Consider the following 16,419-nt stretch of genomic DNA (forward strand, 5'->3'; position numbering starts at 1 on the left):
TGTCATGGGAGGCTTTCCAGTCGTGCCCCATGACCCCTTGGGGGCGCCCCGTGGCGTCCTAGCAAGCCTTCCAATGCCTAGCGCCACGGACGGCCCCGTGGTCTTGGCCGCGCCAAATGACAAGCGCGCATGTGCCTCTGATGCCCCACCGATATCCCTCGCCAGCGCCCAACCGCAGGTAGATGCCAACAGTGCCGCGCGTGCAGACAACGCCGCGCGCGCAGCCCCTGATGCCAAAGACTATGCTGCTGACAACGGACCTGTTTTCTGCCTTATAGCAAACTAAGTCTTTTTCATTGTAAATATAGAGTAGTTTTATTCCATGTACTTCCATTATGTTTCTCTAGCTTAATCAAGTCTAGTCTTGTAGCTTTGGATTATTTTTTAAGCATTATTAGGGGGATCAAGCAATCAAACTTTCTAGCAAGCAAACATTTCTCTGTACTGGTGTCTCTCCCCCTCGACACCGCGTTGCCTTTCTGTAATAGCTTTCATTAATGCAATCAAGCTTTCTTTCATTCACAATTCTCATTTAAGTTCTCTCAATTGCTCTTGACATTGGTTTTCCCGTACGGCACTGACAATCTAGTCTAGCGTACGGAGGGGACCTCAGTTGGCGAATAGCAACTGCACTGACATCAGTTGCTTAGCCTTACGTTGCCCTTCCGAGGAATCTCAGGAAGGCGCCTCGTAATAGTACTCGTAGCAAACTTTATTCCATGACCAAAAACTAGTAATTATTAGGCTGGCCTAATAATTACTTTCACTCTTTGTCAAGCCTATAGGATTCATACAAGGGAATATACGAGAGTGACATTTTTTTTCTTCGATGAATATTCTAGGCTTTGACAGTGACACCCCTAGTAAGAATCATGGGTTCTATACATTATATATTTTCGAGTTACCACTCCATTGAAATACAGGGTCAAAAGTTTGTCAAATTATGAAAGAAATTTCCAAGAATACTCATGAGTTAAAAGTTGGGAATCTAACATAAACGTCTCAAATAAGTCCCAACTTACCAACCTCTAGCTTAATACATTATCAAAACTAGCCAATCACATATAAAAGTTAAAAACCCAAATAAATAAGGTTCTTTCTCTCCAAGAATCACACGCAAAGAGCTTCTTCCATATTTTTAAGCGTGATTAGCAACATTAGATGCAAGACGGAAAGGAAATTTTATGGATGAGACAGTAAATAAGGAGATAAAATACAACAATATATATATATATATACAAGATTCCAAAAATCTAAGCAAAAAATGACCCGTTTTAATGGGTATGGTTGAAGTTCACTGAAAACACATAGGTGAGTTAATATACAAATTTTGAGGAAGATTGGAGGTGATTTGGAATCAAAATTCGTAGTTAAAATAGAGTTCAAAAAATTCTTTTGCGACACATATAAAACAGGTATCACGCATGCATCTCACACATTGGTACACATGGATATATACATATGATACACATGTGATACATAAATGGTACACATTATTTCTTTTTTATGTTCATCTTCTACTTCGAATTTTCAATTCAAACAACCTCAAAACTTCACAAAATCATCCCAAAACTAAGATTCAAGCTCCTTAATGTTAGGCACATGCCCATGTTGTCCAGCCAAAGGCCCAATGGCCTAATCCTATTCTCTTTTGGTTTCCATTCCTATTCAGAATTGGATTCGGTGTTTATTCATATTTTGAGTGGATTTTGGCTTTAAGAGAAAGCACCACTCATGATCTATAAATAGGAAAATCTTGGAGAATTATTCTATGATTATTGGTAGAAGTCTTTGAAAGACTTAAGCACATAAGAGTAGTTTTTGAGAGAGCTTTCATCAAGAGAGAAGAGAGAAGAAAAGTATTTATTTTTGCTGCAGATTTTTATTCTGACTAGCCAACTTCAAATCGCGTTTTCTGATTCGTTAACCGTTGGATTGGGCTGAAAGTTTGACTGACTGTTCGTAACATCTTGTATTTAATTTGAACGGTGGATATCGGATTTTGAGTCTCGTAGCATCTAATTTCGAGCCTTGAACAACAGCTTCATTTTTGTGGATTCTCCTCTTTCTTCAATTGATTAGTTGTTGTTCTTGTTGCTATTGTTGTTCCGTATTTGGCACTTGTTGTGTAGCCAATTTGGAGTACTTTTGTAACCCTCTTATTATTACAGTGGAGCTTTTTGGATCTTTGTGATCTCGTGGTTTTTACCTTCGATTTGAAGGGTTTTCCACGTTAAAATTTGGTGTTCTTTATTTTTAGGTTTGCCTTTTCCTCGACATATCAGCGGTATTAGAGCCTTGGTTATTTATCTGGGTTGTTACAGAATATAGGCAAATATGAGCAAGATGGTATGTTTAAATGGGAGAAATTATAATATTTGGAGAAGCAAGATGAAAGATTTATTGTTCGTGAAGAAGATGTATCTACCCGTTTTTGCAGCTCATAAACCCGAGAGTGTATCTGATGAAGATTGGGATTTTGAGAACCAACAAGTATGTCGATATATACGACAATGGGTTGAAGATAATGTTTGCAACCATATTGTGAACGAGACACATGCGAGATCATTGTAGGAAAAGCTAGAGACTCTTTATGCTTCAAAAACTGGGAACGACAAGTTGTTCCTGCTAAAGTAATTGATGACCTTTAAATACAAGGAAGGCAACCTTATCCTTGATCACATAAATGATTTCCAGGGCATCCTTGATCAGCTGTCTAGAATGGGAGTTAATTTCGATGATGAGATACAAAGACTTTGGCTTCTTAATACTCTGTCTGACTCTTGGGAAACTCTTCGTGTTTCTTTGACAAATTTAGCTTTTGGAGGTAAGGTGACCATGGAATATGCCAAGAGTGGTATATTGAACGAGGAAGTGAGGAGAAAATCCCAGGGTTCGTCCTTAAGCAGATATCTTGGTTACAAAATACCGGAGGAGAGATAGAACAAGAGGCTCGAGGAATAGAGGTAAAAGTAGAAGTAAGTCAAGGTCCAAATACTATAATATTACATGCAACCACTGTGGAAAGAAAGGACACATCAAAAGGTTTTGCCACAAGTGGTTGCAAGACATTAGAGAAGGAAAAAAAGTTGAAAATAATGAGAACAATATTGTTGCTATTGTTCGAGATGACCTTCTTTTTGCTTATGATGAAAACGTCATCAATTTGGTATCCCATGAGATGAGCTGTATAGTAGATTCTGGAGCTACCTCACATGTCACACCAAGAAAAGATTTTTTCTCATCTTATACTCATGTTGATTCTAGAGTATTAAAGATGGGCAATGCCAGTAAAGTTATGGTGTTTGGTGTTGGAACAGTTTGTTTGAAAACTAATAATGGTTCAACGTTAGTTCTTCAAAATGTCAAGTATGATCTAGACTTTCCTTTCAATTTGATCTCCGCAGGAAGATTAGACGATGAAGGTTACCATAATGCCCTCTTTAATGGTTAATGGAAGCTCACTAAGGGCTCATTAGTAGTGGCTCGTGGAGTCAAGTCTGGTTATTTATATATGACACAGGGCTCTATTCTTAATTACTCAATAAATCTAGTGGAAAGTGATACTTTATCATAATTGTGGCATAAAAGATTGAGTCATATGAGCGAAAGGGGGATTACGTGTTTGGCTAAGAGAAAAGTTTGCTTTCTAAATTGAAACAGGCAAAGCTAAAAAGGTGTATCCATTGTTTAGCTGGAAAACAGAAAAGAGTTTCCTTCCATAGCCATCCTCCCTCAAGAAAGCCCAATTTATTGGAGCTAGTACACTCTGATTTGTGTGGTCCTTTTAAAGTAAAGTCAAAAGGTGGTACACTTTACTTTGTGACCTTCATTGATGATCATTCTCGTAAGCTCTGGGTGTATCCTTTGAAATCTAAAGATCAAGTACTTGGTGTGTTTAAGGAATTTCAGGCCTTAGCTGAGAGACAGACGAGGAAGAAATTAAAATGTACTCGCACTGACAATGGTGGTGAATATTGTGGTTCTTTTGATAACTATTGCAAGGAACAAGGAATTCATCATCAGAAAACTCTGCCCAAGACACCTCAACTGAATGGTTTGGCAGAGAGGATGAATAGAACTCTAGTTGAGAGAGTTAGATGCTAGCTTTCAAAGGCTAAACTTCCAAATACATTTTGGGCAGAAGCACTTAACACTGCTGCCTATGCTATCAATTTGTCTCCTGATGTTGCTTTGGATGGTGATGTCCCAGACAGAGTTTGGTTTTCCAAAGATGTTTCTTATGATCACCTGAGAGTTTTTGGGTGTAAAGCTTGTGTGCATATTCCTAAAGATGAGAGATCGAAATTGGATGTCAAAACTAAGCAGTGCATCTTTATCGGTTATGGTCAAGATGAGTTTGGGTATCGTTTTTATGATCCAGTTGACAATAAACTTATTAGAAATCGTGATGTAATATTCGTTGCAGATCAGACTATTGAAGATATTGACAAAGCTGAGAATATAGATTCTCGGAGTAATGAGAGCTTAGTTGATATTGATCCAGTTTATATTGGTAAGGCACATATTGCACATGAAGGAACCCAAGACAATAATGGAGATAGTGATCAAGATCAAAATGATCACCATGATGTAGATGTTATGGATTCTCCAATTGATGAAGTTATGGTTGATCAGCAACAAATTCCTACTCAGGTAACTACTTCGAATGCTCCTGAAACCTCTCTTAGAAGATCTACAAGGGAGAAGCAAAAATCCATGTGTTATCCTCCTGATGAGTATGTACTTTTAACTGACATGGGAGAACCTGAGAGCTATGATGAAGCCATGCAAGATACTCACAAATATCAGTGGATAGAATCCATGGAAGATGAGATGAAATCACTCCATGAGAATGGCACATATGAGTTAGTGAAATTGCCGAAAGGTAAGAGAGCTTTATCTAACAAATGGATATTCAGAATAAAGTAGGATAACCATGCCTCTGCGCCTAGATACAAGGCGAGGTTAGTTGTTAAAGGTTTTGGCCAGAAGAAGGGAGTTGGCTTTCATGAAATTTTTTCCCATGTTGTGAAGATGTCTTCTATTCGTGTGGTTCTAGGCTTAGCCGCAAGTCTAGATTTAGAGGTTGAGCAGATGGATGTCAAGACTGCCTTTCTTCATGGTGATTTAGATGAGGATAATTATATGGAGCAGCCTAAGGACTTCATAGTTAATCTTGCAGATAAGCATGAGTTTTGCAAAAAATTGGCAGGCATGAAACCTGTCAATAGTTCCTCTACTTGAAGACACATTTGTCCCCTTGGCTTGAGGGGGAGTTTGTTGGGCACATGCTCATGAGCCAAAGGTCCAATGGCCTAATCCTATTCTCTTTTGGTTTTCATTCCTATTCGGAATTGGATTCGGTGTTTATTCTTATTTTGAGTGGGTTTTGGCTTTAAGAGAAAACACCACTCATGATCTATAAATAGACCTTGGAGAATTATTCTATGCTCATCGGTAGAAGTCTTTGGAAGACTTAACTACATAAGAGTGGTTTTTGAGAGAGCTTTCATCAAGAGAGAAGAGAGAAGAAAAATATTTATTTTTGCTGCAGATTTTTATTCCGACCAGCCAACTTCAAATCGCGTTTTCCGATTTGCTAACTATTGGATTGGGCTGAAATTTTGACTGATTGTTCGTAACATCTTGGATTTGATTTGTACGGTGGAGATAGGATTTGGAGGCTCGTAACATCTGATTTCGAGCGTCAAACAGCAGCTTCATTTTTGTGGATTCTCCTCTTTCTTCAATTGATTAGTTGTTGCTCTTGTTGCTCCGTGTTTGGCACTTGTTGTGCAGCCAATTTGGAGTACTTTTGTAACTCTATTATTGTTACAATGGAGCTTTTTGGATTTTTGTGATCTCGTGATTTTTACCTTCGATTTGAAAGGTTTTCCACGTTAAAATTTGGTATTTTTTATTTTCGGGTTTGCCTCTTCCTCGACATATCACTTAAGATGTACCCAATATATTCTAATAACACCCATTCAAAAGAAAGCAAAAATTTGACCTTTTTTTTTGGCTACAAATAGTTAATTGGCTAATTTAGTAACATTTTATGAAATGACCAAATTTTTTAATAAGCTACTTATAAATAAACATAGCTGGTATTTCCCTTAAAATTAGTTTGTCAAATTTCATAGTTTATGTAATACAAACAAATATAAATTAGACTACGTTTTACCACAAAAAAAAGGAAGAAGAATTTGTCACTTGGTAAGATACTTTTACGACTAGATATGATTTTGACCGCAGTAGTTAGTCAAAATTAAGCCTATATTGTCTTTTTCCTTCATCTATATTTTTTTTTGGGGGGGGGGGGGGCTTTGGTTCTACGTGGTCCATACGTCTAAAAAAAATTAGCAAAAGCATGAAAGTGAGCATGAAAATTAGCAATACGTGGAACTAATACGTCTTTGTATATAAAACTCACATATAAAATCAATTACTTATATTTTTGAACTAGTGGGGCAAAAACAACCAACCAAACTGCAGTTTTTTTTTGTAGAAATAAAAGTTTGTGCAACCTTTCAAACCTGAAAGTGTCATTTCTTGATTGAAACATTTTCTTCTAAAAGGCTTGAAACCTTAATTTGTGGCCCTATTCAATCACAATAACTCTAATCATTCTCATAATGATTATTTGTTCATCAATCCCTTGGTATGCTGAATAAAACAATGGACAAGGGTTCGGCTTGTGGAGTTATCCAACGAATATATATCTGGAGAAAGAAAATTTCAAAAAGCAAATCTTAATCCACTAGTAAAGCATGTTTCAACTCATGTCTAGATCCATGGAACTCTATGTTAATGCTGCTCATCAACAAAGTAGGTGGAACCAGTAGCGAATTCAGGATTTTAAAGTGATGAGTGCTTGCCCATTAAAATTCTAAAAGAAGAGGAAAAAAGAATTTAGTTGTGGATGCTCACTCAATATTGTCGCACCTCCTTTTTACAACCCCGCGAAGGGCGTAGGAGTTTTTTCCAATTAAAGGACAATCGAAACAGGATTTATTTATTTATTTCAGAGTCGCCACTTGGGAGATTTAGGGTGTCCCAAGTCACCAATTTTAATCCCGAATCGAGGAAAAGAATGACTCCATATTACAGTCCGCGAACCAGAAATCCGGATAAGGAATTCTGTTAACCCGGGAGAAGGTGTTAGGCATTCCCGAGTTCCGTGGTTCTAGCACGGTCGCTAAATTGTCATATTTGGCTTATTTATCTGATTTTAATACAATTATGAACCGATGTGCCAATTTTAACTCTTTACCACTTTATTATTATTATTATTATTTTTTTAAAAAAAAATTGTGAACATCGTTTAAAACATGTCTTTGGATTACGTCACATGAAATGCACCCGCAATCCGGAACACATTTTTATTCAATGTTTTAGGATTTAGATTTGGGTCGCATGAAATGCGCATCCGAGTTTAAGAAGGTAAAATTAATTAAATCGCGCCTAAAGAGTCTAGCGTATCATTATTTTGGGTAGGGCCGTGAAATTTGCTAAAACGGCTCCTCCCTAATTCTAAGCGATTAAATGTACATTTATTGAGGGCCCCGCAATCTATACATTTCATTAAGCGAGGCTCATCTCATTTATTTGGACAAATCTTAAAACGACTACATTTTTCTATAAAAATGAGTCTCTAAAATAAAGAAAGAAAATCCTAATTTATTACTAGCTTTTTATTATTTTAAGAAGACATGACATGCTAATTGCTTGATTAATACAAATATTGATGAAAAAGGAATTTCACTCTTAATTTCGAAATTATAAATAAAATAAAAATTCAACAACTAATATTCAAAATAAACAAATATAGCTAGATTAAAACTCAGCATTGTTATTTTTTTAAAAAAAAATTATTGAGATTAATTATTCACAATCATTTGAAACTAGATTTAACCATAATTACTAAAGCTTATTAGAAAGTTTATTAGACTTAAACGTTCTCTTAATCTTGCTTAAGCTCAAGTCATGCCTTAATGCCTAATTTACGATGTTTAATTTAAATTCGTGTCTTAGCTAAATTTAGCTACTTGTTCATGATCAACCTATAATCTTGAAGCCTTCATAACTAGTGAATTAACCTATTTTGCCGAACTGATTTATTACAGACTAACTTATGATATTATTTTCTTATTTCAGTTATTTTTAGTAATTCATGAGATAGCTTAAATACAATCAACAAAAGGAACAAAGAAATAAAAACGAAATTAAAACTTCAAATTTTCATTCTTCATATGTATTCACGCTTCATATTTCGGATTACAATAAACAGCTTTTCAGTTGTGTACCTGATATTGGAAGCAAAAGAAAATGAATATGAGAATCAGCAGCAGCAGTAAAATCAATACAACACAGCAACAATAGCCCAGCAACAGTAACAACCCAGTAACAGACCGGTGGAGTAGTAATCCAAAAAAAAAACAATGAAACAACAATTAATTCTGATTTCAAACAACAAAAGAAAACAGAATATTTTTTTAGTTTTTTTTTTATATTTGAAAGCTTAAATATTTTTCGGAATTTTCTATCTCTTAAATGTTCAGCCCTTTTCTCTCTCTTATTTTTCAGATTTGTTTCTCTCTCCCGTTTTTTTTCTGTCTGTGTATTTTTCTTCCCTCCCTTTTTATTCTGATTTCAAGACTTCTTATAACACATCCCATAAATCTTTTAATCAATTAAAATCAACCCATTTTCTCTACCAAACCCATTATCTTCCCACTCATCCCCATTATATTAAATAAACATATCACACCACCCCATTTCATTTTGTCCCCCATGCTTCATTTAAAATAATGCAAGATTCCCCTTTAAATTAAATCTTGTCCCCCCTTTATATTAAATAATCATATCACAACCCACCCCATTTCATTTTGTCCCCCATGCTTCAAATAAACAATTTCAAAATGTACAATTCCTAAACTACCCCTTCCGACCTTACTGAAATTACCAAACTACCCCTAAACGTACTACAAATTTACCAAACTACCCATCAGCTATAACACATCAATTAATCAAACTTAACCAAAATATAGACAATATGATCAATTTCTAACAATGTTCAAACAACAATATGAACATGGATGAACATCATAACAACAATATCACATGAACACGATTTTAACAACATTTCAACAACAAATCACATGAACACGAATTGAACAACAAAGAACAACTAAAATTTGATTGAACAATATTTTAGCAACAAACAATCCTATTTTCGGATTCAACAACAACAACAATCAAAGTATGAAGATTTCTAAATTCAATCATATTGAACTTAAAATCAACTCTAACAACATTACAACAAACAATTCTTATATTAAACTTAAAACAAGATTATGAGAACAATTCAAGCAATAATCATAAATGGTAAACAAGAAATCAAACTATACAAAATTCGGATTCAAGATCATCCAAACAAAGTATGAACATGAATGAATCTATTTTAAGACAACAAACATGACGGATTAAACGATTAAAACAATATATTCCTTTAATACAACTAAATTCTTTAAACAAATAACAAGATCGACGAAGAAACAATTATGAACTTAAACTTGAACTTAACAATATTAACAATTTCTAACAATACATAAACACATGAAACAAATTGAAGAAATAGTTGATTAAATTTCAATTTGAATCTAACAAACATCAAACTAACAAATACTTACTTAAACAATAATACAAACATGAAATAAACATGAAAACAACTAATTAAACTTCTATTTTGAAATCTGAAAATTAATTTAACAAACAACATGAACACAATAGAAAATTATTTCAAAGATGAACAACGAACAAAACAAGGATTAAATCATTTAACGATTTTGGATCCGGAAAATATCAAACAAAATATGAACAAAAATAAAACTCAAAAACAACTAACCGGAGATGAATCAACGACGAACTTTGATTGTAAACAAATCTGTCCAAGCCTCGACCAAAGCTCGAACGAAGGACGACGAAGACGAAGAAGAAGTAGAAGCAGCGGCGGAGGAAGGAGGAGCAGCGGCAGCGTCGCGGACAGCCATGGCTGCTCGTCGCAGCTGGACACGGGCAGCAGCTGGTCGTCTACTGCTGCTGCGTTCAGCAGCTTATGGAGAAAATGGAGCAGCAGTTCGGGAAGCCATGGACGACGCAGAGGCAGCAAGAAAAAGCAACAAACATGGCGATGGGTTGACGACGAAGACGCAGCCATGGACGAGCCTTTTGAGCTTGACATGGAGAAGATGGGCTTCTTGGTGGTGTGTGCGCTTGTGTCGAAGGAGATTAAGCTGCTGGAGCTTAGCCATGGCAGCCATGGATGTGTGTTTTAGAGTTTGGAGAAGAAAGAAGAAAAGAAGAAGAAGAATGATAGGGGGGGCGGATGACTTAGGTCATTTTTAGGGTTTTTGGTTTTTTTTTTGTTTTTTTTGTTTTGTTTTGTGTCTTTGAAATGCAAGATAGGGGTATTGGGTCTTTTGGGTTATGGACTGGGTCGACCCAGTTCGAAATGGACTGGGTCGTAGGGAAGATTGGGCCATTTTTTGGGCCTATGTCTTGAAATTGAAGAAGAGGCCTAATTCCGACTTTCTTTATATTTTCGCTCTCTTTTCTTCTTTTATTTTTTCTAAAACTAAATTATAAAAATACTTAAACTATTATTAAGAACTAAATTAAGTTATAAAAGCGCAAATTAACTCCCAATAACAATTAACGCACAATTAAGTATTAATTAAGCATAAAATTGTATATTTGGACATTAAATGCTAAAAATGCAAACGATGCCTATTTTTGTAATTTTTAATTTTTGTAAAACAATTTTAATTACTAACAATTGTAGAATTAAATACTACATGCAAAATGCGACATATTTTTGTATTTTTTTATTAATTTAGCGAATAAACACGCACAGACAAATACAAATAATTCTTCAAAATATCACAAAATTGCACACCAAAGAAAAATCATTTTATTTTTGAATTTTTTGGGAGTAATTCTCATATAGGGCAAAAATCACGTGCTTACAGCTGCCCCTCTTTGCCCGGAAGACACGAAGGGTTTTCGTGCAAAGATAAAGCGAGCGATTTTTTGCCCATTCGAGTACTCCGTTGAAGCATTTTTTGAAAAAGATTTGACCGAACCTTTGCTTCAAAGGTTTCCTACATATCCTGGGCTAAATAGGAATCAGGTCAATGTAGTTCGGAAAACTTTGGTAGCTGGGACTACCGTTGGACTGCACTGTTACTGTTGTTGCATGCTATTACTACTGCTTACCGATCTCCTTGTTACACCGTGCTTAAAAGAAAACAAGAAGCTAGGCTAGACTAAAATTTGTTCTTGTTGCCTTGCTTTCTCGTCGGCTTGTGTTTCCTCCGGTGCTTTTCTTCCGATGCTTTTCTTCCTTTTGACACATGGACTTGAGTTTATGCTGAGACCTCTTGTTGCAACCTTCTGCTTCCCGGTGCTGGGGATTTTATTGTTTACTGCTGGGGATTCCTGTTGTAACCTTCCGCCTTCTGGTGGGGTTACTGATTCCAAACTCTGTAATACAAGACTAAAAAGTTGCTTCAATGCAAAATTATGAAATGTATGCCCGCATTATACTGGTGGACGACCTAGAACTGAAATGTATTCCCGCATTTTACTGGTGGGCGACCTAGAACAGAAAGTATTCCCGCATTTTACTGGTGGGCGACCTAGAACTGAAATGTATTCCCGCATTATACTGGTGGGCGACCTAGAACAGAAAGTATTCCCGCATTTTACTGGTGGGCGACCTAGAACTGAAATGTATTCCCGCATTATACTGGTGGGCGACCTAGAACTTAAAAGTATTCCCGCATTCTACTGGTGGGCGACCTAGAACTGAAATGTATTCCCGCATTTTACTGGTGGGCGACCTAGAACTGAAATGTATTCCCGCATTTTACTGGTGGGCGACCTAGAACTGAAATGTATTCCCGCATTTTACTGGTGGGCGACCTAGAACAGAAAAGTATTCCCGCATTCTACTGGTGGGCGACCTAGAACTGAAATGTATTCCCGCATTTTACTGGTGGGCGACCTAGAACAGAAAGTATTCCCGCATTTTACTGGTGGGCGACCTAGAACTGAAAAGTATTCCCGCATTCTACTGGTGGGCGACCTAGAACTGAAATGTATTCCCGCATTTTACTGGTGGGCGACCTAGAACAGAAAGTATTCCCGCATTTTACTGGTGGGCGACCTAGAACTGAAATGTATTCCCGCATTCTACTGGTGGGCGACCTAGAACTGAAATGTATTCCCGCATTTTACTGGTGGGCGACCTAGAACAGAAAGTATTCCCGCATTTTACTGGTGGGCGACCTAGAACTGAAATGTATTCCCGCATTATACTGGTGGGCGACCTAGAACTTAAAAGTATTCCCGCATTCTACTGGTGGGCGACCTAGAACTGAAATGTATTCCCGCATTTTACTGGTGGGCGACCTAGAACTGAAATGTATTCCCGCATTCTACTGGTGGGCGACCTAGAACTGAAATGTATTCCCGCATTTTACTGGTGGGCGACCTAGAACTGAAATGTATTCCCGCATTCTACTGGTGGGCGACCTAGAACTGAAATGTATTCCCGCATTTTACTGGTGGGCGACCTAGAACTGAAATGTATTCCCGCATTCTACTGGTGGGCGACCTAGAACTGAAATGTATTCCCGCATTTTACTGGTGGGCGACCTAGAACAGAAAGTATTCCCGCATTTTACTGGTGGGCGACCTAGAACTGAAATGTATTCCCGCATTTTACTGGTGGGCGACCTAGAACTGAAAGTAAAAGGACAGAAATGTATGCCTCTATTATATGGGCGGGCTCCCAACTTCAATGCTAACTTAGGAGGAAATGCGTCTCCTATGGGTAAACTAAACTTAGGAGGAAATGCGTCTCCTATGGGTAAAAGTAAATTTAGGAGGAAATACGTCTCCTATGGGTAAACTAAACTTAGGAGGAAATGCGTCTCCTGTGGGTAAAACTAAACTTAGGAGGAAATGCGTCTCCTATGGGTAAAACTAAACTTAGGAAGAAATGCGTCTCCTATGGGTGAAACTAACTTAGGAAGTGCGTCTCCTATTGGCAGAACTAGACTTAGGAAGTGCTTCTCCTATTGGCAAAGGCGTGGAATGTATTCCCTTGTTATACAGGTGGGCACCTAAAATATGCAATGGACAGACAAGAAAAGTATTCCTTTCGTTATTCAGGTGGGCGCCTGGCTTCAACAACAACTTTGAAAATAAAATCCTATTCGAGGGCGGATGAACCCAAAATATCCTATTCGAGGGCGGATGAACCCAAAATATCCTATTCGAGGGCGGATGAACCCAAAATATCCTGTTCGAGGGCGGATGAACCCAAAATATCCTATTCGAGGGCGGATGAACCCAAAATATCCTATTCGAGGGCGGATGAACCCAAAATATCCTATTCGAGGGCGGATGAACCCAAAATATCCTATTCGAGGGCGGATGAACCCAAAATATCCTATTCGAGGGCGGATGAACCCAAAATATCCTATCCGAGGGCGGATGAACCCAAAATATCCTATTTGAGGGCGGATGAACCCAAAATATCCTATTCGAGGGCGGATGAACCCAAAATATCCTATTCGAGGGCGGATGAACCCAAAATATCCTATTCGAGGGCGGATGAACCCAAAATATCCTATTTGAGGGTGGATGAACCCAAAATATCCTATTCGAGGGCGGATGAACCCAAAATATCCTATTCGAGGGCGGATGAACCCACAATATCCTATTCGAGGGCGGATGAACCCAAAATATCCTATTCGAGGGCGGATGAACCCAAAATATCCTATTCGAGGGCGGATGAACCCAAAATATCCTTAAGACTTGAAAATGTCTTACCTCGAATACTTGCTGGGGATAACACTGTTGGGGAATTATTTACTTACCTGTTGGGGGGTAAAATGTTATCAGCTGGGGATAACGCTGTCGAGGATAACACTGTTGGGGGATTCTGATTCTTTCAGAACTAGTGCTTCACTGAGCTCAAGTTTCATCCCTTTGCTGGGGAACAACTTCCTCCATAGAACTTATTATGTTGGGGGCAACACTGGTTCTAAGACCACTTCCCTTGAGACTGGCGTTATCTTTATTCTTTCCCGCATGGGTACCTGACTTCCAGAAAATTTTCTAAGCGGAAGGAAAATTTTCTGCCCCAGTTTGATAATATCCCTTGCGGCATGCATTTCTGGCATCAATGCCATTTCCTTTACCTGTTTCAAATCAAACAAAATTTGTTAGTTTAAAACATGGTGGTTGGTTGTGATACCCCTACTGGGATGGCTTTTCCCTTTCTCCTTCCTTGCTCTGCGTTCCACAGCTTGTTGGGGATGATATTATGTGCTGGGGATAATCCCTTCCTGCTGGGGATATCCGTCTTCTTTTGTGACATAACTCGGAAGCTGGCATTTCCCCGACCTTTTAGTCCTAGTATGAATTTCCCAAATCATGCTCATTGCTCTCCTTGATTTGCCCACTGGCTTTGGCCTTGAGGTTTATAACTTTGGTTTTGGCAAGGATATCCCTTTTGACACTCGTCAATCCTTTTGTCAATTCCCTTTTGCTGGGGATATTTTCTTGACACTGGCCTCGCGCTTGTTCCTCGCTGACTACACCATTTGGATGCACTAGTCAGATCTCATTTTGTATAATTGGGAAGCTGATGACATATTTTGAAGTCATTTCATACTTGTTCTGACCGGACAGACTCTATTGGGGAAAATTTTTTATGAAAGGAGAAAGATAAAAGATACAAAACAAAAGACAAAGGAAATGATGACTCTTTTACAAAAGAAACTATAAATAAAAACCTATCAAACGCAGATACCGACTCTAATGGCCATGACATGCGTATGTGGCCTATCCTCTACCGTCAATCATCTTTCAAGATCTTCAATTGGCGATTCCCCATTGGATTCTTAATCTTATTCGACTTGTAGTGCCCAAAGGGTTTTCACTATCAAGTCTCTCTCATTTTTTGTTCTTCTCTCAGCTTTCATCGCCTTATGGTGCCTGTGAAGGTTTTCACCGATATGACTCTCTCATTTGTATCACTTTCCAGCTGGGGATTTGGAGTGTTGCCGGTATGACTCTCTCTGCTGGAGATTAGAGTCCTTTCTGTTGTGGAACAGAGTGTTATGTTCGCCGGTAAGACTCTCATTTGTCTGACTTGGCATCTTTTGCAGACTGATCAGAAGGTCTTTCTTTGGACCGTAATGTGGTTTTTTTGGATAAGCTTAGAAAGAAAGGGTATTAAAGGCTCAAACAAAATAAATTGGAGGTTTAAAATTACAACATTCGGAACCAATTTTGCTTACCACAAGCGCAACCCTTGCCCCAGTTTCTTGCTTGGGGATTATTTATTAATTTTTTTTTAATTTATTACACCATGCATACCATGCACATTATGCACACTATGCACCATATGACCGAGCTGTGAAGCGCCTACGTATCCTCTTTGAGGAATCAGGTCAAACGTAGTTCCTAATTCCTCTTTTTTCATTTGACTTTTTTTTTTTTTTTGGTTACCATTTTTCTTTTCTTTTCTTTTTCGTTTTTTTTTTTTCATGTTTTCATGCCATGCTCGCGTTTTCTAGTCGTTTTTACTGATTCCGAACGAGGGGTATGAAAGAAAAATAAGTAAGGCTCAAAAAGGGGTAACGAAGGATAAAGTGTTTAGGTAGCAGAACAAAATGCCTTCGTCATTCCAGTCTTCAAAACATGCCAAATGCAAACAACACAACAAACAATAGATTTATAGTCTCTTCCGACGGTGCTGGGCTTGACAATTATGTTAAACATATGTTTGTTCATTTGTCACTTCTAAAGCACCGTTGGGCGACACTCTCATTCTCTTTTATTATGAACGACCCTCATGCCAATTTAGGCGAATCTTTATTTAACGGTTTTCTTTGTGTTTGCCCCAGTTCCACATGACTCGGGCTCCAAATAATCTCAAACCGTTCTTATTTCCTTTAAATGCTTTGATCACCTTCTCAGGGTTTTATGATTAACTTTTAAGACTAGGCCCAAACTGGGTGCGCATGTCATGTCCCTAGAATCGGCATTGAACAAAAATGATAAAAGGACTAAACAAAAAGATGACTGGAAATAATAAAAGACCGGATTTTGTATTAGACTACCGGTGAAATGGTTTAAATAACAAAACAAACAAAACAATCCAGAACAAAATCCTAAAACAAACTGGACAAGACAACATCCGACTTATAACCCTAATAATCCGAACAACAGAAATGACAACAAAATGAGCCACCACAAGCTTCTCTCTTGCTGACCAAGGAACAAAACGTCCTCCCACTTTATCAAAATTGGCATTTTAGCCACTGAGCTTTGCAT

Source organism: Nicotiana sylvestris, chromosome 3 (assembly GCF_000393655.2).
Source record: "Nicotiana sylvestris chromosome 3, ASM39365v2, whole genome shotgun sequence".
NCBI lineage: Eukaryota > Viridiplantae > Streptophyta > Magnoliopsida > Solanales > Solanaceae > Nicotiana > Nicotiana sylvestris.